Source organism: Lissotriton helveticus, chromosome 7 (assembly GCF_964261635.1).
Source record: "Lissotriton helveticus chromosome 7, aLisHel1.1, whole genome shotgun sequence".
In the NCBI taxonomy this organism is placed as follows: Eukaryota; Metazoa; Chordata; class Amphibia; order Caudata; family Salamandridae; genus Lissotriton; species Lissotriton helveticus.
The window spans coordinates 333,821,572-333,849,398 of NC_136068.1; the positions used below are offsets into that span (position 1 = coordinate 333,821,572).

The 27,827-nt window shown below is 47.0% G+C and overlaps 1 protein-coding gene across 2 annotated transcripts in view; it reads left to right on the plus strand.

Moving 5' to 3' along the window:
* The window catches only part of PPP1R16B (protein phosphatase 1 regulatory subunit 16B), a 456,537-nt gene that overhangs the window by 281,117 nt on the left and 147,593 nt on the right, over positions 1-27,827 (plus strand). The window lies entirely within an intron of this gene.

A 27,827-nucleotide genomic window follows, 5' to 3' on the forward strand; every position in this document is an offset into this window, starting at 1 on the left:
AAAAGATGTTGGAAATGTGCAAGAAAATAGCTAGGATTGGGTGGAAGGGATTCTCCAGTATATGTCTAGTACACAGGATGAATGAATAAGTGAAATTAAATGTTTATAGCATGCTTCTAACCCGAGGCCTCGTGGCGCTTAGGACCATACAGACAAAGAGCACAATGAAATTAAAAGGTGGCACTGAAGAGATGAGTTTTAAAGAGCTTATGGAAAGTCTGTCGGTTAGGTTCCCTACGAAGAACAGGAGGGAGGGAATCCCAGAAATTGGAAGCATTCAAGGAAAAGGAGTGTCCACCCCATTTGGATCTTCGAACTTTCCTTGTAGTAGCAAGGAAGGCAGAGCTGGAGCGGAGACTCCTAGAAGGTTGATAAGGAGTGACCAGTGAGTGGATAATGGCAGGTCCAGTTTTCCAAATTGCTCTGTGTGCCAAGCACATAGCCTTGAAGCATATCCTGGACTGGATTGGGAGCCAATGAAGTTTATTCAAGGCAGATCTTGCTGATTGCCCCCGAGGAATCTGGGGAAGAAGACGCGCTGCACAATTCTGGTTCACCTGCAATTTTTGAGGGTAAGGCTGCCATTTAACCTCCACCTCTTCAGCACACTCCAAGACATGGGACAAAAACATCTTGAAGAAAAAAAGACTCTGTCTGACTGCTAGAAGATGACCCAAGGATTTATTATGTCTTCTGGCACCCAGGGATCAGGATGGCTGTCCATAGGCTAGGTGGCTGACTTTCTGTTTGCCTGCTCCATGGACACAAGACACAGAATACGCTTCATTCCAAGAAGGCCCACTAAGAACATGTCCCTGCAAGAGCTCTGGCTGGGCAGAGAGACCTGGGACCCAGAAACCTGCTCTGAGGACTTAAGTGCTGCAAGAATGGCCAGGAGGAGCATTGAACTGTTTTCCACCTCTGGAGTACTGGGACAAGCAAGGTACCAAGGCTTGCCAAGGAGGCTGCCCCTTGGGCAGCCAAGAAAACCAGTTATGTTCTGCTCAAAGCTTTTTGTCAAGCTGAAAATGGATTCAGCAGGATCTTACAATAAATGTAGCCATCCTTCTAGAGCTCTGCTAAGGTAAAACCTTCAGCCTTGCCCTGCTGGAGAATTCTGAGAACTAAACAAATTACTAAGTCTGAAGGAAAACCATGGATCAGAGTGAGGTAGAACATCTATCCTGGGACAAGGTTACCTAGGTGGCTAAAAAATCCAGCTTACAGTTTTGTTCCACTCTGAGCTTTTGGTTCCAAAACACCCAGCTTCAGTGGGACGTTAACAATGACATATCCAATTTCAAGGAGCCCTTGCCAGCTTCAGCCTGAGACCGTTCCCTACTGGAGTTTCAGAAGTCACAAGGCAGAACTTTGACTAGAAGGACCTGAATGGTGTATCTGGCCTCTGCTCCATCCTATTTGCCCTAAAAGTGCAATTAGAACCCACTGTGATCCCAGTGAACCACTAACAGACAGCGCACTGGGAGTATTCTCATTTCAAAGCCATTCCATGCTTGATGTTAATGAGATGCATTCTTAGGCTTATTTGGTGTCGGAGGCCCAGTAAATACTCAGTAAAATTGTTCTTATTTTGGGCCACATCTAATGTCATAGAGTGGGGTTTGCTTCTGTACTGGTGATTTAGAAAGACGTAACGGAAGCAAATGATGGCAAAGAGATGACTTGCTAGTTGGTTTCGGCAGCACCTCTGCTTGTATGTTTCCTGTGTGTAACTAGCATTTAGCTTTCTAGGAAAGGTATAACTCTGTGGATAGAGAACAGTGGGGCAAGGAGTGGACTCCAAATAGAGTATTGAACATCTCAATGGGTGTTGGATCAAGCACAGCTCTAAGACACTTCTTCAGAAGACACCAGGGTTTATGAAGCACTGTACACGTACAGTATTGTTCAGTCTGAAACTACCTCTTTTAACTCCAGGGACCTATATCTTATGAAATATTAAACAAAGATCTGAAATGCCCCCGTGTGAGAGACTTCTTTTATCAGTGTCTATCCATGTCCTCTTAAAGCATGTGTTGTGATAAATGTGTTTGGCTTTCCTTTCTTGGACTGCACTGCTGCTGTATCAGTGTCTGACTGTTATTTTAAGCATATATGCTTTGTGTTTTATATTAAGGTATACCCACTGGTGGCCCAGTGCTAATATGAGGAATCATGCATCTACGCCTTTTTTTGGTCGAGCCTGCGAGAGCACGAGAGCATGTGCTAGCGCATGCGCCTCGCTTGTGAAACACTGCTTTTGCCAAAAAGGGCTTGGAGCCTGCCCATTGCTTACCAGTGTCTGGCTTGCGTGGCACTCTTCTTTATGGACTTGTAATTCGTCAAAGCAGGCCTTACATCATTTTCGTTCCTCTCTGTGGAACAGGGACCAAGCACTAATTGATTCAATTTAATCAGTGCCTGTCTACTGTTCCCAACATGATTGAGATACTATTTTGTTCTATTTACCTTTTAGTGCACTGAAGACAGAAGGCGTGTGACTGACAAAAAAGAGACCAGCAGGACAAACAAAATTGCAAAGATTTATTTTCCATAGTTAACTTTCTGTTATTTTGCCAAGTCTTCATTTCTAACTTTGAACTCATATTTTCGTTTGTTTTTGCTTGTGGGCAAAGAATGAGGGTTATCTTATTGCAAAACAACATGTTTTTTTTTTTTTGTTTGTTTTTGTAAATCTTTTTATTGAAGGTAAATAACATTCAAGGCAAAAAATACAGTACAATAGGAGATGGTCCGAACGAGGAAGGAAGAGCAAAAAAATCATACAGTAAAGTTTATAAATTATATCAGGGAACGGACGCAGGGGAGAGACCAACTCCAGAGCAATTATTTATTCTATATTACGGGAATGGTGGGTCAGGGGGAATGGTTTCTTTCTTATGTGTAATTTCTGAAATGATTCTTTAACACATAATCGTGCAGTACATGCCAATCCTCCCACTCCAATCTGCCCCACTTCAATCCACAGCAATCCACCCCACTTCACCCCAAACCAATCTGACCCACTCAATCTAACCCATCTCAGACCAATCCAATCCAATCTACTCAAATCCAAACCACTTGCCCCAATACAATCCACTCCAATCCATCACGCTCCAATCCTACCAACCCACCCCACCCCACTCTAATCTGCCCCATTCCAATCCAAAACAGTCTGTGCCACTCCAATCTTCTGCACTCCAATCTAAAGCAATCTGCCACACGGAAATATGCCCCTTTTCAATCCAAAACAATCTGCCCCACTTCAATCTAAAATAATCTGGCCCATTCCAGTCTGCACCACTTCAATCTTCCCCACTCCATTCAGCCCCACTCCAACCGAAAACTGTCTACCCCACTCCAATGCAAAACAATCTGCCCCACTTCAATCTAAAACATTATGTCCAACTCCATTCCTAAACAGTCAGCTCCGCTGCAATCCAACCCACTTCAATCCATCCTACTCCAATCCACTCCATTCCAATCCAAAACAATCTGCCCCAATCCTAAACAATCTGCCCCTCCAGTTCACCCACTCCAATATGCCATACTACAATCCCACAAATTTGACTTCTTCAGTCTGCCCACTCCAATCTGCCCCACTCCAATCCTAAACCATCTGCCCCACTCCAACAATCTGCCCCACTCGCCAATCAAAACAAGCTGCCCCACTTCATTCTAAAACAATCTGCCCACTCCAATCTAAAACAATCTGCCCCACCCCAATCCAAAACAATCTGCCTGACTCCAATCCAAAACAGTCTTCCACATTCCAACCTGCCCCACTCCAATTCAAAACAATATGCCCCACTGCAGTTTGGCCCTCTCCAATCCAAAACAGTCCACCCCACTCCAATCTACCCCACTCCAATTTGCTTTACTCCAATCTGCCCCACTCCACTCCAGAACAATCTGTCCCACTCAAATCCGCCCCACTTCTATCTAACACACTCCAATCCAAAACAATCTCTCCCACTCCAGTGTGCCCCACTACAGTCTGCCCCACTCCAATCCAAAACAGTCTGCCCCACTCCAATCCAAAACAATCTTTCCACTTCAACCTGCCCCACTTAAATTAAAACCAATTAGCCCCCCTCCAATCCGTCCCACTCCAATCTTCACCACTCCAATCCAAAACAAGCTAACCCACTCAATTCTGCCCCACTTCAATCTAAAAGAACCCATCCCACTCCAATTCAACCCTCTAACCTACTTTACTCCAATCTGCTGAAATCCGCCCCACTCCAATCTGCCCCACTCCAGTGCAGTCCACCTTACTCCAATCTACCCACTCCATCCCAATTCACCCAACTCCAGTCCGCCGCAATCCATCTCAACCCAATCCAATCCACCCTGCTCTCTCCTCAATCCACCCCATTCCAATTCAATCCACTCACTCCAATGTAAAACTATCTGCCCCACTCTAATCTACCCATCACCAATCTTCCCCGCTCAATCAAAACAGTCTTCCTGACTCCTATCCAAAACAATCTGTTCCACTCCATTCTCCCCCTCTCCAATCCAAAACAATCTGCCCCACTCCAACCCACACAAATCAGACCCACTACATTCCAAAGCAATCTGCCCCATTTCAATCTGCACCACTCCAATCTGTTCCACTCAATCCAAAACAATCTGCCCACTCACTCCATCCCAATTCACCCCACTCCAATCCACGACAATCCACCCCACACTACTCCAATCCAGTCCACCCCACATGAATCCAATGCATCCCAATCAAATCTACCCCACTCCTATCCAATCCACCTCACCCCAGACCTTCCCTAGTCCACCCCACTCCAATTCAATCCAACCCACCCCACTCCAATCCAAAACACTCTGCCCAATCCAATCTGCCCCACTCCAATCTGCCCCACACCAATCTGCCCGCTCCAATCCAAAGCAATAGGCCCCACTCAGTCCAAAACAATATGCCCCATTGCAACATAAAACAATCCGTCCCACTCCAATCTGCCCCACTCCAATCCAACAAAGTCTGCCCTACTCCAACCTGACCCACTCAAATCCAAAAAATCTGCCCTACTCCAATCAAAAATAATCGTCCCACTCCAATCCACCCCACTCCAATCCAATCAACCCCACCCCAATGCAATCCTTTGCACCCCACTCCAATCCTTCCCCAATCTAGACAAATCCAATCTAGCCCACTCCAATCCACCCCCACTGCACTCCAATCCACCCCAACCCAATCCAGGTCACACCACCTCAATCCAATCTACCCCATTCCAATCCACCCCAATCTAATTCGCTCTACTCAATACAATACACTTCACTCCAATCCAACCCACCCCACTGCAATCCAATCTGCTCCACTCCAATTCACCTCATGCCAATCCATTCCCACTCCAATTCATCCCACTCCAGTCCAATCCATCCAAATCCAACCCACCCCATTTTAATCCACTGCAACTCCAAAATAATCCACCCCATCCAGTCCACCCCACTCCAATTCACCCCATTCCACTGTAGTCCAAACCCCACTCTTGTCAAATCCACCCTACTCTACCCCAATCCAATCCACCCCACGTCAAAGCACTCTACTCAAATTCAGTCTACCCCACTCCAGTCCCCCACCTCAAACCAATCTAATGCACCCCACTCCACCCAAAACCTATCCACCTCACCCCATTTCAATCCACCCAGTCCAATTCAATCACCCCCATTCAGTCTACCCACTCCAATCCACCCCACTCCACCTAATCGAAACCACTGTACCCCAATCCAATCCACCGCAATCTACTCCAGCCCAATCTACGACACTATCTCAATTCAATGCACCCTGTTCAGCCCACTCCACTCCACACCTCTCCACTGTACACCACTCCACTCTGCGACACTACACTCTATGACACTGCACTCTGTCACTCTGTCACTGACCATTTAACTCTACTCCCCTCCACTCAACTCTACGATACTGTACTCTCCCTACTCCACTCTACGCCACTCTACTCGAACAAATCCAGTCTATGACACTCTACTCCCCCCACTCCACTCTAGGACACTCCACACCACTAACTTTTTTACATGCTGAACGTGGCAAAACATTGCCATGGCCAATAGCTCCTGTGTAGAAGAGACCTATTGGCTTTGCCAATGCTTGTTTCAATTATCTTCATCTGTATTATCTGTTGGCCTCTGTATAGCCCTTCGGTACTCTCTGGGGCACGTTTTGTGCTACGTATTAGATCTACTCCTTGCAACCACCGAGGTGCCCCCAGAGGCCGCCGGGTGGCAGCCTGTCTTTGCCATCTCTACCCCCGCCCGCGTTGAAATGCGGAGAGCAGGGGGAGGGCGGTCGGCCGCTCACTGGATCCACTGTTGTGCAGCTGGGTCCGCGGGCGGCTTCGTTCGGGTGATGCTCTCTTCTTTGGACCATGGTATAAAGACCTCCATTCAGGGCTGCGGATGATAACAAAGGTTCTGTTGCCAGCCGCTTCCTCTGCAGTTGCGAGCCCCTTGTTTCTAGTTGCAGAAAAAAACTCACAGAGAAAGCAGCTCTGGGGCGTCCTTTGTCTGTTTGGATACAGAGATGAAAAAATATTTCAATGGATAATTATCAGTTGGTTTCTTTTTGCTTGCAGTTTTCTTTCCTTTCATATATTTCGCTGCTGAGCGAACTAATGATGGTGCAGAAAAGACAAGCTTTGCTTCTGAAATGTTTTGGTAGCTAGCAGGGGTCGGGAAGAGACGAAAATGCCAACTTACTTCCAGGCAGTTGTATGTGCTATGTTGTTCTACGTTGTTGTATGTTATGTTGTGTTTGTGTTATGTTTTATGTTATATGCAGGGCCCCTGAAATTATGCGGCAGAGGAGGACACAAGTATGTGGCAGGAAAAAGCATATTATACAGAGTAATTCTGCACATTTTGAAGCAGTAATCAATCCTTCGTCACTTTTGACATTTTTATACATATTTACCCTGTATGATAAAAGGTGGTTTCGCCTTAATTGCATCAGTTTAATAAATACAGCAATCAGCAACGGGAAATGTGACCGGCCGCTGTGCGACAGAAGGCCTGCCACTGCGCAGCAACACGTGGTACCATTTTTAGAAACATTTGATCCGTTTGAGGGTAGAACATTGTTTGGCTTTTGAAAATCTAAAAGTTGTGCAGAAGATGATGAATTATGTGGCAAGTGTTGGTAAATTCTTAATTACCTGGAAAATGCCACAGAATCCCATATTTTCAGTGGCCCTGCTTGTATGTTGTGTCATTTCATGTGATGTTATGCACATTGGGCTCTTTAGAGTGCAATGTTTAGCGAAGAAAGCTGTAGCCTCTGACCCTGCAACACTGGAGGATTCTGTAACAAGAGAAGAGTTAAAGTTTCCACAGGCTTTTGAAAAAAATACAGGACTAGGTGCTTCTGAAGGACATGTCTTCCTGAGGTATGACAGTGAGTTTCTGCCCTGTCGCTCTCTCCTGATCCTAGTTACTTGAGCTTCTCTGTGTGAAGACGGGTACTCCCTGGCTGTAGGTACTTTTGTAATTTTCAAATTAGAAACTATGGGGCATATTAGCAAGGCAGGCAAAATGAAATTATCGCCGCTTTTGCAGCCGTTTTCGGCCGCAAAGCGGCGATAATTTCATCGCCCTATTAGCAAGCTGTCGCTAACATTAGTTAGCAACAGATAGCGAGCGGTTTGGGGCCCGCTTTGCATGTCAGCAATATTTATCACTAATGACATGCAAAGTGGGCGTACCCAACCAGTTAGCGTCTGAAAGCAGTCGCTAACGTCATTATCGCCTATTAGCAAGGCAGGCGTAGCAATAAAAAAATGTGCACTAAGCACGAATATCGCTAAAAACTAACGCCTGCTCAGACCAGTTCTTAGCCATTATATCCAATGGGAGGTGGATATTCTGGCTAAGACCCTATTATTATGTTATGTTATTTTATGTTATGTTATGTTATGTTATGTTATGTTAGCCGGATTTATAGAGCGCACAGATGCCCCAGCAAAGGGGCGTCCTGGCGCTAAAATAACAAAACCGGACAAAAGCAATAACAAGAACCAGAACACAACAACACTAAAAATATGAGGGAAAAAGGAAAGTTTTAACAGCCTTCCTGAACGCCAGAAGTCCGTCAATCGCACGGATATGAACAGGAAGGGAGTTCCATAACTTGGCAGCAAGCACTCTGAAGTAGCGGCCGCCAATCCTAGACCTCTTGAAACGCGGTACTATAGCCAGGTGAAGTCCGGAGGACCTCAAAGACCGTGATGGAACATATGAAGAAATAAGATGCTCCAGAATCTGAGGGGAAGAGTGTTTCAGGATTTTGAACGAAAGGCAGAGAGACTTAAACTTGATTCTCTGAGCAACAGGAAGCCAGTGGAGCTTGTGAATAATTTTTTTGGCTGAGCAAAATCTTGGTAAGCCTACCAGAGCCCTGGCGGCAGCGTTCTGAACGCGTTGGAGTCTAGAGAGTTCAGCCTGATTAGCTCCAAGCAAAAGAGAACTGGTGTAGTCCGACTTAGACAGAATCATAGCTTGTACAATGAGCTGTCTAGTAGGAGCATCAAAGAATTTAAAAATGGATCTGAGCTTACGCAAAGTCCGAAACACATAGCAGCAACTCTTTTAGTGTGGGCAGTAAAGCTGAGTTTAGAATCAAACCAAACCCCTAGATTTTTAACCTCAGTAGCAGGGATGGGAGTAGGACCGAGCCCTGGAGGCCACCAATTGTCGCCCCATAGATGACTCTGTTTTCCAACAATGAGCACCTCGGTTTTCTTGGCGTTCAATTGAAGGCAATTATCAGTCATCCAACGGGCCACTGAGATAAGTCCCTCACGGAACTTAGCTGCCTCAGGATCGGGAGCCCCACTTTTTGCAACCGCCAGCTGCGTGTCGTCAGCGTAGGACACCATAGTCAGGTTCCCACGCTTGGCGACATCGGCCAGCGGCTGCACATAGAGGTTAAATAAAGTGGGGCTAAGAGCCGATCCCTGCGGGACTCCCTGGGCAATCGAATAGGGTTTAGATTCAAAAGGTGGGGTGGCAACCTTGAAGGTACGACCACATGGTCGTACCTTCAAGGTCGAAACCAAAAAAAAGATCGAAACCATTCAAGCGCCATGTTGTCGACACCTGCCTCCACCAAACGTTGTAATAAAATATCATGGGAGACAGTGTCGAACGCGGCACTGAGATCAAGGAGAACCAGTGCCGCAGTATCACCAGAATCTACCACCATTCGTAGATGTGCAGCTATTGAGAGTAACGCAGTCTCCGTACTATGACCGGGCCGGAACCCATTCTGCGAAGGATCTAATATATTGGCAGAATGGAGATGACTAGATAAGATGGTATTAACATGGGCCTCGGTCAGTTTAGCAACCCACGGGAGAAGGGAAATGGGGCGATAATTTTCCAATTTCAGTGGGTCCAGGGCAGGTTTTTTCAAGATGGGAGTCACCAGGGCTTGTTTCCAGGTGCCCGGAACAGAGCCGGAGGATAAAGACAAATTAATAAGATCGCATAAAGGAGGGAGGCAAAAGGAAGCAGATTCTCTGAATTGAACAGGTCGTAAAGGATCCATAGGAGAACCTGATTTAACTTTCACTACAAGTTTGTTAAATTCCTCCATTGAGAGCTCTGGGAAGTGAGATAAAGATAAAGTAGTTTTCAAAACAGGTATCTGTTTCTCCGAAGACCCTAAAGAGCCAGGAAAGGAGCGGTAGATACCCTCCACCTTTCCAATAAAAAAAGCAGCCAAATCCTCACAATGGGAGGAGGAGCAGATCTCATCAGCAGGGGCTCTGCTGGTTGTAAGGTCCTTAAGCACCTTAAATATTAATTTGGTCGGGTTAGTGCTGGTACTAAATTCATGAGAAACGTAGGCAGCACGAGCCTTACAAATCGCTCTATGGTACTTCTTAATACTAGCAAGGTACTGAGTTTTCCTTTCTGGCAGATATGATTTTCGCCAGGCTCTTTCAGCTTGTCTGCAAGATTTTTTTAAGAGCCGAAGAGAGTCATTATACCAAGGACTGGATTCAGTACGCCGCTGTTTACTCTCAGCGATGGGAATCAGCCTGTCTAAGGCTTTAATCAGCCAATTGCAATAAAGATCATAGCCAGACTCCACATCAGAAAAAGGGCCCAAAGGGTGGGAGCTAAGAAGCTGATGGAAGTCGGCCAGTTTTAATTTTTTCCAAGGACGTCTGAGAGTAGTGGAAGTAGAGGCTTTAAGGGGAAAAGTCATTGAGCGAAAGGTGCAGTTCAATTAAATGATGATCAGTCCAGGCCATGGGCCTCGGAGGCAGTACCTTAGCCATCGTTAGGTTAGTAAAAATGGGGTCCAAGATATGACCGCCAACGTGGGTGTGGTGATCGACTAATTGGAATAACTGGAGAGCTTCCAGGTCGGCAAGAGTACTAGTAGCCGCCGGGGAGCATGGAGAATCAAAGTGGAGATTTAAATCACCGACAATGCTAAAGTTTTAGGGCCAGTGAACTAACTGCATCTGGAAGAGCTGCCCTAAAGGCAGCATCCGGACCCGGGGGCCGGTAAATAAGCAGGCCAGAAAAGGTAAAGTGGTGGCTGACAGAAACAGAGAAATGGGCGCTTTCGCAACCGGCTATATCCATAGCCTTCCAGGCACACGGGTAACAAGATTTAACAGCAGCCACAATGCCACCACCTCTAGAGTTACGATTAAGGGTGAATATTGAATACTCAGGAGGGAGTGCCAGGTTAACTGCCGCCAGAGCTTCATCGTGTAACCATGTTTCTGACATAAAAAGAATGTCAGGAGTGTCCTCCATAAGTAGGTTATAGATATCCAGGTGATGCTTAACCAGAGATCTCACATTGAGATGGCAAACCTTAAAGACATAAGAATCTTGAGGTTTCACCAGAGAAAAACCAATATTGTTGGAAGCCCCTAAAGAGACTGAGCTATGTGCAAAAGTAGGAACCGGGGATGTAAGAGAGAAAACACATCCAGGGCACTGAAAAGGTCCGCAAAGAAGATGCTGAGAACTATTGGAACAGGGAAGCAAAATCGGACGTAAACGAAGCAGCTCGGCTCTAGTGTACATACTTACAAAAGGAAAAAATAGCGACACCGAAGAGACCAGACCATGAGTCCCAGCCCTAGCACTTCCTGAGCGCTGACGGGCGCAGACGGGCAGGACTCTGGCACGACTCAGGCGCAGTGAAGGCGCGACCGCTGCGCGTCACCGCTGCGCGCTAGAGGAAAGGTTTAAGAAGGGCGGGCGGAGGACAGCCGCTCAACTAGAGCGCTCGGTCAGGCGCCTCTAGAACGGCACATCTACACCCAAGATGGCGTCACAAACAAACAAACAGGCTGAGAGCCCACAGACCCGGACCCGCGAAACAGCGGTGTTTTCACAATTAAGGTGCAGGTAAGGGGCAGGAAGACCCTATTAAAATCAGGGAATAAGAAAGTAAAATGAACCAAGATAAAAAACAGGCGGTTTAAAATGCGAGTAGCGCAGCCTGCAGAGACGTTGCAGCGTGCGAGTCCTCAGCACGCTAGTGCTCGGGTATCATGTCCATTGGCATATTGGCGATGATGCGTGAATATCGCTGGTTTTCCAGCGATATTCACGCATTTCGCCGCTATCGCCGGTTATTTTATCGCATTGGAGATAAACGTTGCTAACAGCACGTTATCTCTGCGATAAAATCAGGCGATGCTTGGCGGTAAAAAAAATGTCGCTAAGCTTCTTTAGCGATAAATATCGATAGTTGTTGATAATATGCCCCTATATTATTTGCTCCTAAATTACCTGATGCACTACAAACAGAGCTCTGATCTACACATTGAAGACATCGGTATTCAGCTAATGGAATCCAGTGAAACTGGATGGGCTAAACCTTGGTAGCCAAGGGAGCTCTTTGGTTATTGGGAGGGATCCTAGATTTAAAATAGTCTAGGGTGTCCTGAAGGTTCATTTTATTATCAATACCTTTTTTTAACTCCGTCAGAGAGCCCTTTGAAAATAAAATTTACCCTCAGGACACCCTAGACTAATTTAAATCTAGGGTCCCACCAATAACCAAGGAGCTCCCTTGGCTGCCAAGGTTGAGAAACACTAGGTATCTGGACGAGGACTCTATGATGAAGCATGGCACTTGGAATGCCAAAGAGTGATCCCCTCGGGCTGGTATGGAGATATAGTCTAAGCACGGTAGGGGTTCCCGTCTGTTGTTTTTGTATAGTTCGATGTTTGGGAAGGTGAATGAACTCTGTATCCCTTACCACTCTCTCCCTCTTGGAATATAGGACTGTAGCATCAGCCATGATTTCTGGCCATCAAGCTTGTCAAAATGTTTTCGTTTTTCAAAACAAACTCACAAAACAGGAGTTTGTTTTTGAAAAACAAAAAATGAATGCCCTCCCACACCTTTGTAGCTTTCTCCCAGGCTGTGGGCGTCATTATTGCTTGTTCCTGTTCCTTGTCACCAACTATTTCCTGGCAGGGACACACAGGAAAAAAATCATTTACATAGTCGCCCTATTTTGGGCGAACAGTGCAAAGTCCCTCCTACAATGGTGCCTACTGCTTCAGGCCATCGGAGGAAGCATTCAGTCGATGGAGCCAACGGGAGCTCCACTGACGGAAGACTTTAGGTTTGCCGGACTCTAAATGAGATGGATGGACTGAGGGTTTGGTAGACAGGGTACTCTGTTTTTTTGTGAGGGAGTACCCTGTCTGCCAAACTCTAAATCAGGCACTTTGTTTTTATCTGAGAATAGACTGCAGGGATGTGGGTGAAAACTTAGGTGCTCTGGGATACCCCTGATTGAGGTGTCTTTATTGACAAAACATAGAGGGATTACTGGCCAGCACAGATATAGGATGTGAGACTGGGTATCTGACATTAGAAAGCGTTGGTCTATGCAATTGTGCATAGTTTTGATTCTGCCCCTTCGAGCACCCTACACCCCCTGTTTCTTTATCCCCTCCCAGACGGTTGAGAGTCCCCTAGTGGCGTAATAAAAGTCGAGGGTCCCCCTCCCTACAAAGTACAGAAAGGGGCCCCCCTGCTGTACTTACTTGGGAGTTCTCACGCAAGGGTACTGAGCTGAGGGGGCCCCTTGGGGCTCGGAGCTGCGGGTGCCTTTGTTACACCACTGGTGTCCCCTGAGGGCTCCCAGGGCTTTGCCCCCTGCATCATACCCTCTTTAAATAACACACAAGCAGTCTCTTGTTGGTGCAAAATGGCTGTTTTACTCCACTACACTCTGCTTTACTCTATTCCATTCTGCTTTATTCCACAACACTCTGCTCTACTCCATGCCACTTCACTCTGCTTATTCCATGCCACTCTGCTTTACTCCATGCCACTCTGCTTTACTCTACGCCACTCCACTCAATCCAACTCTGCTTTACTCCCCTACACTCTGTTTTACTCCTCTGCGCTCCACGCCACTCTGCTTTACTCTGCTTCGCTTTTCTCCATGCCACACTGCTTTACTCCACACCACTCTGCTTTACTCCAAGCCACTCCGCTCAAGGCCACTCTGCTTTTCTCCACGCAACTCTGCTTTACTCCATGCCACTCAGCTTTACTCCACGGCACTCCGCTCATTGCAACTCTCCTTTACTCCTTTACAATGTGCTTTACTCCCCTCCTCTCCACTTTGCTCCACTCTGCTTTAGTTCACTTTGCTTTACTCCATGCAACTCTGCTTTGCTCCACTCCACTCCGGTCAACGCAACTCTGCTTTACTCTGTTAAACTTTGCTTTACTCTGCTCCACTCTGCTTTACTCCATGCCACTTTGCTTCACTCCACGCCACTCTGCTTTACTCCACGCCACTCTGTTTTACTCACTTGACTCTGCTTTACATCACTCCACTCCAATCTGCTTTACTCCATGCCACTCTGCTTTATTGCGCGCTACTCTGCTTTAATCTACTCCAGTTCTTAGCCATTATATCCAATGGGAGGTGGATATTCTGGCTAAGACCCTATTGGTGATGATGCGTGAATATCGTTGGTTTTGCAGCGATCTTCACGCATTTCGCCGCTATCGACGGTTAATTTATCGCATTGGAAATAAACGTTGCTAACAGCACGTTATCTCTGCGATAAAATCCGGCTATGCTTGGCGCTAAAAAAAATTTTGCTAAGCTTCTTTAGCGATTAATATCGCTAGTTGTTGATAATATGCCCCTATATTATTTGCTCCTAAATTACCTGATGCACTACAAACAGAGCTCTGATCTACACATTGAAGATATCGGTATTCAGCGAATGGAATCCAGTGAAATTGGATGGGCTAAACCGTGGTAGCCAAGGGAGCTCTTTGGGTATTGGGAGGGATCCTAGATTTATAATAGTCTAGGGTGTCCTGAGGGTTAATTTTATTATCAATACCTTTTTTTAACTCCATCAGAGAGCTCTTTGAAAATAAAATGTACCCTCAGGACACCCTAGACTAATTTAAATGTAGGATCCCACCAATAACCAAGGAGCTCCCTTGGCTGCCAAGATTGAGAAACACTAAGGGGTCCATTAGGATGACAAGCGGACTTTGCCCGCCCGTCATCCCATCGTAAATCGGGACCGCCCGCCATAAGGGCGGGGGTCCCGGTGGTGCCATTAGGATGTGCCCGCCACAGTGGCGGGCACATCCTGTATTTTCAGCATTGTGGCGGGCGGTGCTCTCTGCACCGCCCGCCACAATGTTGAAAATGCACTTTCACATTGTCATTTGCAAAGCGGCAGGCACCGCGCGGTGCCTGCCGCTTTGCAAATGACAATGAAGGGGGGTACCACAGGTACCCCACATGTGCACCCCCCACCTGTACTTCACTCTGGGGGCCCGCAGGGGGCCCCCAGAGTGAAGACCGCATGCCTTTCCGTGGCGGCAGCGCCGCCGCGGAAAGGCACTTAACACCACACATCATAATATGTCTGGCGGTGTCTATTAGACACCGCCACCATATTATTCCTTTTCCGCCCCGGCCGCAAGGCGACCGGGCGGAAAAGTGGCGGGCGGTGTTTCCCTCCATTGCGGTCCCCCCCCCCGCCATTGTAATGTGGCGGGGAAAAAAGGGTGGCGGGCGGGCATTTATGTCGGGCGGATCGCCACCGCCACCATGGCGGTGGCGATCCGCCCGACATCGTAATGGACCCCTAGGTATCTGGACGAGGACTCTATGATGAAGCATGGCACTTGGAATACCAAAGAGTGATCCCCTCGGGCTGGTATGGAGATATAGGCTAAGCACAGTAGGCGTTCCCGTCTGTTGTTTTTGTATGGTTCGATGTTTGGGAAGGTGAGTGAACTCTGTATCCCTTACCACTCTCTCCCTCTTGGAATATAGGACTGTAGCATCAGCCATGATTTCTGTCCATCAAGCTTGTCAAAATGTTTTGGTTTTTCAAAACTAACTCACAAAACAGGAGTTTGTTTTTGAAAAACAAAAAATGAATGCCCCCCACACCTTTATAGCTTTCTCCCAGGCTGTGGGCGTCAATATTGCTTGTTCCTGTTCCTTGTCACCAACTATTTCCTGGCAGTGACGCACAGGAAAAAAATAATTTACACAGTCGGCCCTATTTTTGGCGAACAGTGCAAAGTCCCTCCTACAATGGTGCCTACTGCTTCAGGCTGTCGGAGGAAGCATTCAGTCGGCGGAGCCAACGGGAGCTCCACTGACAGAAGACTTTAGGTTTGCCCGATTCCAAATGAGATGTATGGACTGAGGGTTTTTTAGACAGGGTACTCTGTTATATTTGTGAGGGAATACCCTGTCTGCCAAACTCTAAATCAGGCACTTTGTATTTATTTGGTGTCCCCTGAGGGCTCCCGGGGCATTGCCCCCTGCATCATACCCTCTTTAAATAACACACAAGCAGTCTCTTGTTGGTGCAAAATGGCTGCTTTACTCCATTACACTCTGCTTTACTCTATTCCATTCTGCGTTATTCCACACCACTCTGCTTTACTCCATGCCACTTCACTCTGCTTATTCCATGCCACTCTGCTTTACTCCACGCCACTCTGCTTTACTCTTCGCCACTCCACTCAATCCAACTCTGCTTTACTCCCCTACACTCTGTTTTTCTCCTCTCCTCTCCGCTCCACGCCACTCTGCTTTACTCTACTTCGCTTTTCTCCTTGCCACACTGCTTTACTCCACACCACTGCGCTTTACTCCAAGTCACTCTGCTCAACGCCACTCTGCTTTTCTCCACGCAACTCTGCTTTACTCCTTGCCACTCAACTTTACTCCACGGCACTCTGCTTATTGCAACTCTCCTTTACTCCTCTACAATGTGCTTTACTCCCCTCCACTCCGCTTTGCTCCACTCTGCTTTAGTTCACTTTGCCTTACTCCATGCAACTCTGCTTTACTCCACTCCACTCCACTCCGCTCAACGCAACTCTGCTTTACTCCGTTAAACTTTGCTTTACTCCGCTCCACTCTGCTTTACTCCATGCCACTTTGCTTTACTCCATGCCACTCTGCTTTACTCCACGCCACTCTGTTTTACTCACTTGACTCTGCTTTACATCACTCCACTCCAATCTGCTTTACTCCATGCCACTCTGCTTTATTGCGCGCCACTCTGCTTTAATCTACTCCACTCTGCTTTACTCCACTCAACTCTACGTTACTTTGCTCCATTTTGCTCAACGCCATTCTGCTTTACTCAAGGTCACTCTGCTTTATTCCACTTTGCTCCACTCAGCGCTACTCTGCTTTACTCCACTCTGCTTTACTCCACTCTGCCTTACTCCACTCTGCCTTACTCCACTCCACCCCAATGCACTCCACACCAAGGCACTCCACTCACTCTGCTCAACTCCATTCTGTTTTACTCCACTCCACCCTGCTCAATGCCACACTGTTTTACTCCACTCTGCTTTACTCTGCTCTACTCCAAGCCCCTCTGCTTAACTCCACTTCACTCCCACCACTCTGATTTACTCCACTCCACTCAACGCCACTTTTCTTTACTCCACTTTGCTTTTCTCCACTCCACTTAGTGCAACTCTGCTTTACTCCACCCGCTCTGCTTTACTCCACTCCACTCGCCACTCTGCTTTACTTCACTCCACTTTACTCCACTCCACTCTTCTTTACTCCGCTCAATGCCACTCTGCTTTCCTCCACTCCACTCTGTTTTACTCCATGCCACTCTGCATTGCTCCCCTCCACTCTGCCTTACTCCACTCCACACCAAAGTACTCCACGCCAACACACTCCACTCATTCTGCTCAACCCCACTCTGTTTTACTCCACTCCACTCTGCTTTATTACACTCCGCTCCATGCCATTTTGCTTTAGTACACTCACCACCACTCTGCTTTACTCCACGCCACTCTAATTTATTCCACTCAACTCGACTCCATTCCACGTCACTCTGCTTTACTCTTCTCCACTCTGCTTTACTCCACATCACAACTCCACTCCACCCCACTTTGCTTTACTCCACTTTATTCTGGTTTACTCCATACCACTCTGCTTTACTCCAATCAGCGCTACTCTTTATTACTCTACTATGCTTTTCCCCACTCCACTCAATGCCACTCTGCTTTACCCAACTCCACTCAGCTTTACTCCACTCATCACTCTGCTTTACTCCACGCCACTATGCTTTACTCCACTCCACTCTGCTTTACTCATTGCATTCTGCTTTACTCCATGCCAGTCTGCTTTACTCCTCGCCACTCTGCTTTACTCCACTCCACTCTGCTTTACTCCACGCCAGTCCACACAAAGCCACTCTGCTTTACTCCACACCACTCTGCTTTACTCTACGCCACTCCACGCAGTGCAACTCTGCTTTACTCCACTCTGTTTTATTCCACACCACTCCGCTTTACTCCACGCCACTCTGCTTCATGCCACTCTGCTTTACTTCAATCCATGCCACACCTGCACGCCAGTGTACGCCATGCTACTCCATACCACTCAGCTCTACACAATGCCACTCATTACACTGTCAATCCATTCAACGCCACTCTACTCTACTCCACGCAACTCCACGCAGTGCCATTCTACGCCATTTCACACAATCCCACTCCACGGAAATGCACTCCACTCTATGCAGTGCAACCCCATTCTAGGCAACTGCGCTCCACTCTGCGCCACACCACTTCATGCAGTGTCAATCAATGCAGTGCCACCCACCCCATGCCTCTTCTTGCAATGCCACTCCACTCTGCACAACACTACTCCGTGCAACCCCATTCCTCTCTATACAATGTCACTCTGTTCAATGGAACACCACTCCAACCAACTGCACTCCACACAATGCTACACAGCTGCACTCCACTTTACTACACTCCACTAAGTGCCACAACACTCTACTCCACGCAACGCCACTCCACGAGCACCACTAAAAACAATACCAATACATACAACCACAGCACGCAACATAATTCCAATCCACATAATACCACTCGACACCACATAATTCGACTCCACCTAATTAGGACTACTCAATACCTCATAAATACACCCTACATATATCCACTCTATACCACATAAAAGGCCACATAAAAACACTCCACACCATGCCACATAATTCCACTAAACAAAATTCCACCCCACAATATAATTCCACTACATGCCATATATATTCAATTTACTACACATAATTCAACAGCATACCATGAGATTCAAATGCACACCACGTAATTAAACTCCACTACATAACAGTCCAGAACACCAAATACCATTCATCACAATTACACTCTTTACACACAATCCCACTCCATAATAATTCCAATACACTCTAAAACACATAATTCCACTACACACATCCCCTCTACACCACACAATACTATGCTACACAATGCCACAACTAACAATTACACTCCAACCCACATAATTCCACTCCACTCCACATACATCAACTCCAATCCATAACATATAGGTAAGAGACATTTACATTTACAACTCCAATAGCTCCAAATCTCTTTGTTTTCTTTTATAACCCAAACACACACATCTGAATCTTAGCTCCAACCTATTCTTTTAGTTCACCAAACAGGTAAAGCTATAAACACAGTTCCACACCACACAATTCAACTCCACACATTTACAATTCACACCACATAATTCAACACCAAACCACATAATACAACTCAAGAACACAGTTACACAACTCACCACATCTAATCTCCACCGCACAATTCCACATCGTGCCACAAACTTCAACAGCACTCCATATAATTAAACTCCACTACATACCACTGCACAATACAAAATACCATTCCACATAATTACACTCCTTAACACATAATCCCACTCCACATAATACCAGTACACTAAATGCGCCATATTTACTATCCATATAATTCCACAGCACACCATGCCACATTATTCCACTCCACAAATCCAATCTACTCCACACCACACAATTCCTTGCCACACAATTACAAAACGAACTAATCCAATCCAACCCACATAATTTCACTACACACCACATACATACATTCCATAACACATAGGTTAAAGACACTGTCATTCACAGTGTCAATAGTTCTAACTCAAACAAAATGCGAGACCGATTGCATTTTCAATGCTTGTGTAGCATAATGCAGGTGGATACAAGCCAGTTCCTCATATAAAGTAGCCAGCAATGCAGCAAGGAGAGTTGACCCTGCATACGGTGTGAACTCCAAAAATGTAATGTCCTCTGGCTTACAAGGAGCTAAGATGTCCGCCTATTTCTAATAAAAGCAGTGAACCCCTAAGTACTGCAGATAAGGCAAGCCGAGATAACTTTAAAGTGAATTATTACCAGCCACTGAGATGAGCGGAAGAGAAGCCAGCTATTTTCAGACCCACTAGCCACAAGACCTTGGCTGCAATAACAACACAAAAGAAGTTATAGATACGACTGGGTAGAAACGAACAAACATGAAACAGGAGGGTTTCTCTTAGACATCTGAGTTCCTGTGCGCAGCAGTGACGCGGTTAGAATGAGTGGCTGAAGCTGGCCTTGTGGTTCCCTCGCACGCGAGCGCCCCGCCGTCCCACACGCCGAGAGATTCCACGCCTCAGCAGCGTGGGTGTCGCATTGTCCCTTGCAGTTCCATCTCCCTTTGTTGTGAAGCACAGTTTTGTGCTTCTCCTCCAGGGCAGCCTTGACACACGTACTCTGTTTACCGTTTCACAAATGTATAAAACATGTTTCAAGGGAATGAGTAACATATTTCAAATATGCCACTTATGTTAGGCCTTCCATCCCTTGTTTACAAGAAGCTGGGGCGGTAGGCACACCTACGCTGCTAGCTAAAACGTTCAAAGTTAAAATCTCTTTTTTCCAATTTCCGGTGTATATATTTGGATTTATGCACCGATAGTCTAACTGGAGACTAAAGGAGCAACGAACATTCATAAGTGCTTAATTTGTGGGAAGGAAGAACAGGGTCTCCAAGCAGGGTCGGACTGGGACAGAAAACAGGCCAGGGCACTATAAGAAAGGTGGATGAGATAGCTGAAAAAGAGGCCCATGTTTGCAAATTGGGGTGTTTGTGGACTTGTAAAGACACGCTGTATAAGTGCTTGGCAAGGCAGACCACACAGAGTAGAGCTTTCCACATACAATGTCTGTTTTAAGGTCATAGAAATCAATTGTAGACACCGGCCCAGCAGACGATAAAAGAGGCCACGAAGCATAACAAATCTGGCCCACGCACTGACCTGTTAGACCAGCCTTGGGGCACTGCCTGATTGCCCTAAAGGCCAGCCCGACCCCGTCCCTTAGCAGCTGATGCAGTTGAATGCAGTTGAATGCTGTTGAATGCTGTAGTTGTCAAATACCAGGGCTGTGTAGTCTTGATTCTGCCTCTTCGAGCACCCTGCACCTCCTGACTCTTTAACCCCTCCCAGATGGGTGAGTGTCCCCCAGTGGCGTAACGAAACTATGGGGGGGGGGGGGGGGGACCCATGGGAAGTACATCGAAGGGCCCCCTTCCGGACTTACTCAGGAGCTCTCAGGCCAGGGTACTGAGCTGAGGGGGTCCCCTGGAGCTCGCCCCCCCCCCCGCACTGCAGGGGCCTTCGATGCGCCACTGGAGTCCTCCTGTGGGCTCCTAGGGCATTGCCCCATGCACCATACCCTCCTTAAATTACACACAAGAAATCGCTTGTTGGTGCAAAATGGCTGCAGTTTATTCACAAGTCAAGGATGAACAGAACACACCAAACAAATTATTGTTCACACTTCTTGTACGTCTGATGTTGTCATGATTAGGTTTGTTTAGTTTTTTGCCCTGACAGCCCCTAGAGTGACAGTCTCTCTTCCTTGTGGGCAACTGGCACCTATGCAGTCCCTAGGCCTCACCTTGCTGCCGAGATCTGTGTGGGCGGCCCTGTGCCTGGCCCGGGCTGCAAGTGCTGTGACTGCCCTGTGCAGACCCCTTTTACTGGCCAGCCGCCTGCTCCCCCGTGCCCCTGCCATAAGGTATCCAAAGGACACTTACTTGAGTGGCTCCCCTTTATGGGATTTTATTCTTGTCCGAGCTGTTCTTCTGTGCTGTCTCCCTACACTACCAATGTTTTGGCAACCTCAGGCAGCTCCCCCTTTCCTGCTTGTTTTAAAAAAAAAACATTTTTTTAGCTAAAACCCAGCTGTTCCATCACCCCACTATATTGAGATGAAACAGATCCATTCCTAACCTGGTCAGGCGGACCATGTCTGCCTCTTAGTTACCGTGTGTTTTAGAAATAATAAGCCCATGTCGTGTGTAACCCCATCCATTACCTTTGCATGCCTTTGTCATTGAGATGTTCAGCTTTCACCTGCAGTCCTTTTTTTTTTTATTAACACATTTTATTAGGTTATTTTGCAATATGTAGTGGTCGCAGCCACAGAGATGTAGTTTTAATTTGTATCAATAACCATATTTCTGATATATAACAATACCCACCAAACACACAGGTGTCATAAACGAAAAACTTACAGCCTGCAGTCCTTTGAGCAGCCCTCACAGTATGTCAAAATCAATGGGGCGCTTGCTGTCCTTACGCCTTAGTTGCAGTTGCCCCCACCCTTTCAAGGCTCCCCTGCAGTTAAAAGTACCGACCCTGTCTTCAGCTTTATGTAATAGGACACTGCATTATTGTGTGTTTGGGCCCATGCCTTAGACATTCCCCTTGAGAATGCCCAGTGTATGAGCACCTCCATGTCATTGCTTGTCTCCCCATGATGCATTTGAGTGCCGGTCATCCTTTGGAAAGTCCCACCAGCACTTACAATATTCCGTGGCTGTTTTTGGAACCAAGGCGTTCTCCATCAGCATTGTCAGGTCATGTCTATCACGCTCCACCATTGGTCCGGAACCAGAGGCATGGCAAGGTCTGCATGCGGCGCCGGGGTTCTGAATCTCTGCCACTGAAAACGAGACACCACATCAGTCACTATGTTTATCAAACCCTGGGATGTGTCTGGCCCTAATGGCTATGTTTGACCTAAGCTGACACCCTACCAGGTTTCTAAGCAAGTGTAACACGACTGTACAGCACGCTGTCCCTAGATCAGGGCTTGGACCACCACATGATTGTCCACCCATATTGTGATTTACCTGTTGTGCCAAGATGCTCCTACCATACGGCGAACGTGACTACAATGGGGAAGAGTTCCAGCGTCGTGCTGCTCTTGATTATCCCTGACGTTGGCCAGCAGGCAGTTGTCCATGCCAACCCCAGCATGGCCCCGTAGCCCTCTCCCCCTTCTGCATCTGTGAAGAACTCTAATTGCGCTAACATCACCCAGTGTTCTTGCCACATCAAAGTGCTTTAAACCCCTCCAGAAATGACTCCCACTGCCTGAATTCATTCATAACCCCAAGGGTGAGCTAAACCCCTGATTCTTCTGTTGCACACCGTGTAGCTTCTGCAGGAAGAACGCTGCTGCACTTTGAGGGAATGTTTCCACAGAGACACTTTCCAGGGTCCTGAAGGCCCGTACCAACTTGTGCCTATTCCTCCTGTCCTCGTCCTTTCTGTCCTGCACTGTCAGATCCTCTGTTTATAAATCGATCCCCAGGAAGCATAGCCACATTACAAGACCCTCTGTCTCTTCATGGAAGACCCCCAGTCCGCCGGCAGTGCCACAAAGCGTCCTATGAGGTCCTTGCACTCGGTGGTGCCTGGGACCCACATGAGGAGGAAATCATCCAGGTAGTGTACCCGAACCCTGCAAGGCGGCGGACCCCCTATTCCCATTCAAGGAAACTGCTGAAAGTTTCAAAGTAAGCACACAAGATCACACTACCCATTGGCAGGCCCATGTCATACTAATAACTGCCCTTGAGGTAAATTCCCAGCAGGTGGTAGCTGTCTGGGTGCACTGGTAGAGGGCTAAGGCTGACTTGATGTCTGACTTTGCTAAAAGTGCCCCTGTACTTCTGACTTATATCATATCTATGGCTTCATCCAGTGTCATGTAAGACGCCAAGCAGCTCTCTTGGTCTAGCCAATCATTTCCCGATTCGCCCGGGGTGGGGTGGGGGGGGTGGGGGGTTGGTTCAAGTGATGAATCAGCCTATACTGTGCTTCCTCCTCCTTTGGCACCACATGGGTGGGAAGACCATGAAGTTATCGAGCGGTGGTTCCGGAGAGGCGGCTCTAGGGCGGTGCGACTGGTGCCACCGCACCGGGTGCTGACTCTTCAAGGGGGCGCCATGTTTGGAAGTATTTTATGGTTTAAAAAGCGCCTGCTGCGTCCTTCCTGGCCTCTGGCAATTTTCACTTAACAATACAAATGTCAAGATAACTCCTGTAATGTTCTTCTGGGCGAGAGAAGGAGTTTTGTCTAGTGGAAGTTTTTCCTCATTTTATAGAAGCACTGAGGGGTAATATGCATGCTGCAAAGAATGTGTACCATGCAGATCACAAAGTGCATATCATTTAAAAAGGTCAGTGCCTTTGTCAGAGAGATACTTTTGTTACTAGCAGGGTAGATGTTAAAATCCGACCATGGAACAGTGAGCTAATAACTGTCATCAAAGAGCTGCATGCAAACTGCATATATATTAGAGCATTGTGATTTTTCCTCCTTCCTTCCTTATTCTAATGTTTCAAAAAGGGTTCATTTCGGTAAAAAACAGATCCTTATTATTAAATGTAACCCCCAACCATGTGCTTATGTTTTAAATTCTGATTTTGTTCTTCTTCAGACTAAGCACTCGTAAACTATGGATGACATGTGACTCACCTTGTAGTCTTCTGGCTTATATAACAATTCCTATACACTGATTTACACACATATGCTTGGTTGTCTCCGTGTAATGTGTGTGTAATGAAAAGTGCTCGGACACCCTACACTGGTATCGGTGGCGCTATATAACTAATTAAATACATCTGAGAGACAGTGGTTATGGAGACTTGAGGGGACACTGTTAAAGAGTGGTAGTGAGGGAATCTGTGGGGTGTGCCCATTGGGCGCGCCAACAAACATTGTCGCACAGGGTGCCATCAGTGCTAAAGCCGGCCCTGGTTCAAGGAAGGGGCCCTTGACCCTGCCTATATTGACTTCCTTGTCTGTCTTCTGCCTTGTGACCACTGGGCTCATTCAGACTGAGTTCAGGTTCTGACTAAGGGTCTGTACCCTAGAGCCCTGATATGAAATGGTGATGTCCCTAGTGAAACCATGTGCCAGCAGCTGCCTCTCTGTTTGCTTCTGGTAATTACTCAATAACTGTATCAATCATGCCGTCTTTATGGGTGTGGGGAGAGGGGCGACCGGACTCCGTTCATTATCCCCTGCTCCCGGTGTACTGCCTCTACTTACTGTTGGTGGTGCCTTTTCTATCCCCTGTCCCTTTGACCTTCCTGCAATCAATTAAGGGGTGTTTGAATTAGCAGCCCTGCCTCCACTTGCATTCGTCCTTATCATACTTCCAGCAAGCCATGTTGCGACCTCTCTCTGGCCCCTTCCTGAAGAAGGGCTTCGATTCACTGTCTTAGAGAATCCCCTTCTGTCTCCCTTTTTGCCTTTTGTGCGGAATGTTGGCTTCCATGTGCCCTCCCGTTCCTTGGCCGCCACCATGTGATTCGTGAATCCCTCCACGTCCTGGTGGTCCCAGTCTATCACAAGCCAGGTCTGCATGTTTTCCCTAAATCCCAGTGTCATACCTAAGCTAAGCACTCCCGATACTTCTGTTCTGCCTTGTGTGGCTTCTGCTTGAGCAGGAAGAGCACTGCTGCGAATGTTTCTACAAAGACACTTGCCACGGTCCTGATGGCCCGTAACAAGTTCTCAATAGTCCTATTTACCCTCTGCTTGAGCCTATCCCTCCTGTCCTTGTCCTTTCTGTCCTGTATTGTCAGATTCAACCCTGCCTTGCACACTTCCAGTAAGGTCTATAAATGCTTGGCGTCTTTTACCGCCAGCAGGATGAGGCTGGCCAGGCCTCCTTCCTGTGCTAGAATGGGAGGATGCCCTGGGGAGTGAATTAAATCTATAGAAATATATGTTGAAAGTCACTGCCAGCCAACTACATAACAAAGGTTATAACCCAGGTCCTGGGAGAGGAAGCCCGCACCTCCAGGCTACCCCCCATTTATCTGGAAGGGCATGGGCCCCTGTTAGGGGCATAACTAAACTGGGGAACCCTCGAGCAGGCTTAAACATAGGGTAGCAAAGGTAAAGAGGGAGGTACCCCAGTGGGCGAGAGAGACTCAGGTAATCAGCAAGAAGGGGCACAAACAGCTGGGGAGGCCAACAAGGAGGCGACCCTACGGGGAGCATCAATGCCAGCTATGCCTAGGGGTACTGGTCGCATAAAGGCCTGGAGGGGGGGGGGAGCATCAGGAAGTGCAGAAAGAAAACCTGCTAGTGAATACATTCGAACATCCCATGGGAGGGTTCCCCAGGGGACCCTCCCATTCTAGCACAGGAAGAAGGCCTGGCCAGCCTCATCCTGCCGGCGGTAAAAAGAAAGAATTTGGCGCATATAGGGGCATATTACCAAGCAATAGCGCTAATTATCGCTATTGCTTGGTTAGAGAGAAATTTTACCGCTAAGCTGCAGCGATTTTTACCGCAGATAAACCTTGGTATTACCAAGGTTTATCGCAAATGCGATAAAAAACGGCCGCAATGCATGAATATCGCTGAAAAGTCAGCGATATTCATGCATTACCGAGCTAATGCTCTTAGCCATGTTATCCACCTCCCATTGGATAACATGGCTAAGAACTGCTCAGGGGCAGGTGTTAGCTTTTGGAGATATTCGCGCTTAGCGCGAATATCTCCAAAGGTTGGTAATAGGAGATAGCGATGTTAGCGACTGTTTCCAGTCGCTAACATCTTGGCACTCCCACTTTGCATGTCATTAGTGATAAATATCACTGACATGCAAAGTGGGGCCCAAGATGGTCGCTATCTCCTACTAGCTGTCGCTAACTGGTGTTAGCGACAGCTAGGTCATAGGGAGATAATTTTATCTCCGCTTTCTTGGCTTTTAAAGCCAAAAAAGCGGAGATAAACCCCCTTGATAATATGCCCCATAATTCATAGACAGTCTCCTTATTGGAAGTACGCAAGGCGGGTTGGATCTAACAGTGCAGGACAGAAAGGACGAAGGCACGAGGGATAGGCACAATCAGAGGGTAGAGTGGACTACTGAGAACTTGTAATTCCAATTGCCTTCCAATTAACCACAAGACAACATCTCCCCCAAATTATCCTTTACTATTGGTTCATGCCAACAAATGGTTTCCCAATTCAGGCATCTGAATTAAAGTTTGCCATTCCTCTTTAGAGTCCTCAAAATCTACCGAAGATTGATGGATTGGTTTAATAGATATGGCAGCGGGCAAAAAGGGTACCAAATGTTTGGACCTAGAGAGGTAGAAATATGATTGTCGTCCTAAAGAATACTAAAATCCTGTATGTCTAGTTTTAAAGGACTTACTCAATGAATGTAATTGAGAAATGTTGACAAACTATCAATTTCAACGGAGAATAAAAGCATACTGGTTGGTAATTCTGAAGACCTAACTGGATTGTACTCTTCAGGAGGCCAGCAGGTACAGAGATAAGGAGGAAGGGGAGGACAAAAGGCAATTTGCAAAGAGATGCTGCAAGGGAATGGAGAGCTAGATTTATCTCAAGGTGTCAGGAATTGCAAAATTAAGTTTAACAAACGACATAGGTTATAACCTTTGCTATATAGTTGGCGGGCAATGACTTCCAATATATATTTCTATAGATTTCATGCACTGGTGGATAACGTCATTTCATGTTCATTTCACTGATCACTGAAGAGGATACAGTAGTCATTGGAGGTGATAGCCATGAGCAAGTTGTGCTCTGTGATGCTCAAAGTACAGTCGACTAAAGGCACAAGGAGTACAGCGGTGACATATTACACTGCCCACCAGTGGTCGTGCGTTGGCTCAGAGGAGTAGACAAAGACCTGGCTTGGTAAGTACTAGAATGCCGGACAAATTGGTGAGTCAAACAAACGTTTGTACCAATGTCAAATCACAAGTTTATTGCAAGAGATGCCTGCTCCCTTGGTTTTTGCAAGCCCATCCCCTGCAGTTAAGACCACTTATTGGCAGGGTATGCTTCCTCTGCAACTCCTATACAAGACAGCATACACTCAACTATGCACCATGGGGCAGATTTGTTGGAGTGTCAGGGATGACAACTGCTTCAGTTCAATCTTAGTAAATATGCCTCTTTGCTTTGTTTTGCACATTACACAACCCTGTGCAGCAAATTTGGTTGCTGTACTGCATTGAGTGAAAATTACTGGTTTCTCAATAGTGCTAGGTTTGGGATTACACGACATGCATTAAAACCACACGTTTGCGATTGTCCATGGAAACAGA